Source organism: Lactuca sativa, chromosome 4 (assembly GCF_002870075.4).
Source record: "Lactuca sativa cultivar Salinas chromosome 4, Lsat_Salinas_v11, whole genome shotgun sequence".
NCBI classification, from domain to species: domain Eukaryota; kingdom Viridiplantae; phylum Streptophyta; class Magnoliopsida; order Asterales; family Asteraceae; genus Lactuca; species Lactuca sativa.
This window is the reverse complement of record NC_056626.2, coordinates 36,114,571-36,118,478: the sequence shown is the minus strand read 5'-3', so window position 1 is coordinate 36,118,478 and position 3,908 is coordinate 36,114,571. Positions and strand designations below refer to the sequence as shown.

At 33.6% G+C, this 3,908-nt stretch overlaps 1 long non-coding RNA gene across 2 annotated transcripts; it reads left to right on the top strand.

The window, feature by feature from the left end:
* The first annotated feature begins 975 nt into the window (after positions 1-975).
* On the top strand, positions 976-3,518 carry LOC111908988 (uncharacterized). 2 transcript variants are annotated; one of them, XR_002856028.3, is made up of 4 exons: positions 976-1,531; positions 1,688-1,787; positions 2,436-2,554; positions 3,276-3,518. It is a non-coding gene; the product is annotated as an uncharacterized LOC111908988 (long non-coding RNA). The 2 variants fall into 2 exon arrangements; XR_002856027.3 differs by having other exon boundaries at positions 1,688-2,554.
* The last annotated feature ends 390 nt before the right edge of the window (positions 3,519-3,908 follow it).

Genomic DNA, 3,908 nt, shown 5'->3' with positions numbered 1-3,908 from the left:
GTGAATTGAGCGAAAGGATTTCCCGGCGAGACGATAGCGCAGGGGATATGAAACGAGGATCGCGTTTGGGGGAAATGATTCAATGAGAAAAATAAAGAAAATAAAATCCAACCAAACCCAAATGTTGCGGATAGACAGAAAGTTTTGGGAAGGTAACAAAATATAACGTATTTAGGGATGAGCAAAAGGACCAAACCGGACCCGGCCCGGGAACCGACTTCGGCCAAAATCAAAAACCGAACCGGCCCGTCGGTTCTACCGGTTCTTGTCGTGTCTTCAAATGTTGGAACCGGTCCTCAAAAAATAGCATCATACGGTGACGGTTTTTGCCGGTTCTACCGGTTCCGGTTATATCGGTTCGGGTTCCTACCGGTTCCTGGTTCCAAAAATCTATAAAAATAACGTCCCGGCCCCGGCCCGACCTGACCGGTTCCATTGGGTTCCGGTTCCAGTGCCGGTTCCGGTTCCGGTTCCGGTCGGTTCCTCGGTCCACCATATGTTCATCTCTAAACGTATTTTGGTAGAGAAATTTTAAAAAATGGTCCTTTGAAAATTGTGGATTTGATTCATTTAGCATAAGTTTTGTTGTAGATTACGTCCTTTTAAATCTAAAAAAGCGAGTTAGCAAAATATCATTTTAATAAGCTTTTAAGAAATCTTATTTGTTTGATTTTATTTTTTTTAACATCTTTTAAGTACTTTTAAAAGCATTTATTGTAATTTTGAATTATTAGAAAGTTTTTAGGATGGTCCTTATGTTTAAGAAGTTTCCTAACAACCAAATTTATAAAACTTTTTTTTTCATTAACGTTTCATTTCGATAAAAAATATCGCGTCAATGATCCTTATTTGAGATGATCATTTGAGAGAGACGGTAAGTTGTCCCGCGTGCCTTGCACATCAAATCACTTTTAATATTTCATTTAAGGAATTTTTTTTTGAAGTTTTGTCGTTTTAAAAATTTAAAGAAGTTTTTTAAATTTTATATTAATTATATAATAGATTAATTTTATGTTCCTCAATCAATAGTAAATGGTTCCTATTGGACCATTTTTTTTAAATAATTTGGTTCTATTTTATTTTTTTAAATTTCTTTTTTGATAATATGTTCTTTTGTGTCATTGGTTTGTGAGTCTTTCTGTATACGTGTCCACCCACCGCTCCAAAAATCTATCCATGTCGCCACCTGTTTTTCCAAACCACCCATCATCACTTTCTATGCTTTATCTCTCCCACTGTTCCTCTTTTCTTTGTCCTTCGTTTTATTTCTGTTCTCTTTCTGGCAGATACCCGTTTTCTCAACATACCCGGTGGTCGGTGGTGCCCAACAAAAACCCTAAATTGATTTCCATCGTTTGTTTGTCCATCTCCATATCTATTACGCTTATCGTTTCCTTCTCAGTTCATCCGGGTTCTCTTTGACGTTGATGGCTACCACCTTTGACTGCATGCTGCTTCGTCTTCCTCCTAAAAGTAGTCAAACCCGGAGTCGCAGATTTATATATGAAGCCGCAATAGATTTCTGATTCCGGTAAGTGTTATGTGGTTTCTAATTGATTTTCAACTTTTCTATCGGTTGGTTGTATCCAATACAACTGAAGGCTGTAAGGTTGCATGTTAATTTCATCTCGTTGTGGATTTCAGTTCCAATCACATGTTAATTTGATTTCGATTTTTTTGTATGCAGTGGATTTCAGTACTCATGTAGATGATTGAACCATACCATGATCGATCCTCACTCCTACCTTTCCGGCTACCATCTCTTGAAAGCCCATCTTCTCAATACGGTTCTTTTTTTCTCTAATCCCTAGTTCCCTCCTTTTTTTATTGTTTATTCTTAGGTGTGAAGAAATTTATAGTGTGGAGTGCTCATTAACAAGTTGAGCGCTAAGTATCGACACATGTAGGACTTTTTTTTTACTTGGTTACTCTCTGTAACTCTAATAGATGTATTTCAGATTTTCTTCTTTAATTACTTGCAGAAAATCTATATGATTTTTCTATACAAAGGTATGTTTTTTTTATTAATTTAGGTAGGGCGTCATTAGACGTTTTTAGCCCGATATCTGAAAGGCCGGTCACAAATGGACTCCGGTAGCTTTGCAAAGTATAGTATCAACAAGTTCATATTGTAATATACTATATATTTGAAGTTCTTAGTCAACTACGAGTTCATATTGTAATATACTCTTATAGCTTTACAAAGTATAGTATCTTAGAAAGAAAGTAACTAAAAATCATCAATGATCACTTCACATTGTATTGTTAATTTTATGTTAATCGGATAAGAACCCGGTGGTTGTAAATATTACACCAGGGTAATAATTTTACATTCTTTTTTGTTTAATCATGTTATAATTGGACACCACAGGAGTAGGGGATGCTTTTGTGGCTGGAGTTTTATCAAACTTGCTGAACATTTTCCAATGTTATAGGATGAGAATAGGCTAAGAGAGGCTTTCGGTTTTACAAATGCTTATGGTGCAATTACTGTGATAGAGATGTGATAGAGAGAGGAGGACTTCCGTCATTACCCACTAGAGATTTACTTAAGGTAACACGTTTTCTCTATTGTAGATCGTGGTGCCAAATTGCAATAATAATATTTCCTATTTTTTGAATTTTTGGCTTGAAGATTGTATGAGAAAGCGATTTTCCTCTTTAGTTTTTGGAAATTTTTTCCATACGAACCGGTCAGAAGTTGGAGAATTTGTTTACATGTAAAAGTCCAACTAACTCATACAACAAATTCAGAGGGTTAGTTTGTCCGGTGTTATGTAAAATCATTATAACATGTAGTCATTTTAAATAGTTTGATAGATTTTTTTTTTATAGTTCTACTATTCTTTGTATCTTTTCATTTTTAAAAGCTAATTGTTTTCTTTCTTTACAGTTGTATTATTTTATCTGGGTGGTGGGTTATAACGTATAGAGTAAATTACTGAAATCGTCCCTATGGTTTGGTCAAAATTGCATATTTTGTCCCTAACTTACTTTTTGCACTCGGATCATCCCTGTGGTTTGATTTTGTTGCGTTTTTTGTCCCTTGCATACATTAACTTAGGGACCAAACGTGTAATTTTGACCAAACCATAGGGATGAAAACGCAACGAAATCAAACCACAGGGACGATCCGAGTGCAAAAAAAAAGTTAGGGACCAAACATGCAATTTTGACCAAACCATAGGGACGATTTCAATAATTTACTCTAACGTATATCATGTTGTTCTAATATTACACACGTACGTTTCTATGTGCATTTGGATGTTTAAAAGGGGATCTGCAACAAGTGAGAGATGAACTTGACCGCCAGCTGGCGTTAGCTCAACATTTAACAGTTGAAGTCTTGCAATATAAAGGGTTTACTGAAAAATCTGCAGATGAATCGAGTATAACATCAAGATCTGTAGTTCTGCAGCTTGCAAAGTAATGTTAGTAGAAAAAATTTACACCGGTGAAAAACACGTCTGTGTTTAGGAAAATTGTTTTGAATAGCAACTTTGCAACCTAAGAAATTGGATTTCTTGGTGATATAACTTTTGATATTTATCTTTATTTTTCTTATACACATATTTATTTTTATACAAAATATATGATATGTTTTTATAAAAAAAGCATATGTTGTTATAAAAAATAATAGTATGCTTATAATTTAATATAAAAACGTTGTTTTGAATTAAAAGGTAATGTACTTTTTTGTTTTTATTTCATTATATAAGTATTATATAAGTATGTTGTTTTCTTTGGTTAAAAATAAAAGCTAGACAATAAATGAATTGCATTGATTTTGAAAATATTAATTGAAATAGAAAAAAAAAATGAATTGGTCTAAATGTTTTGGTTAAAAGTAAAATCTGAATAACATACAACAATTTTTTTATTGGTTCAATTAAAAAAAATAGATATTT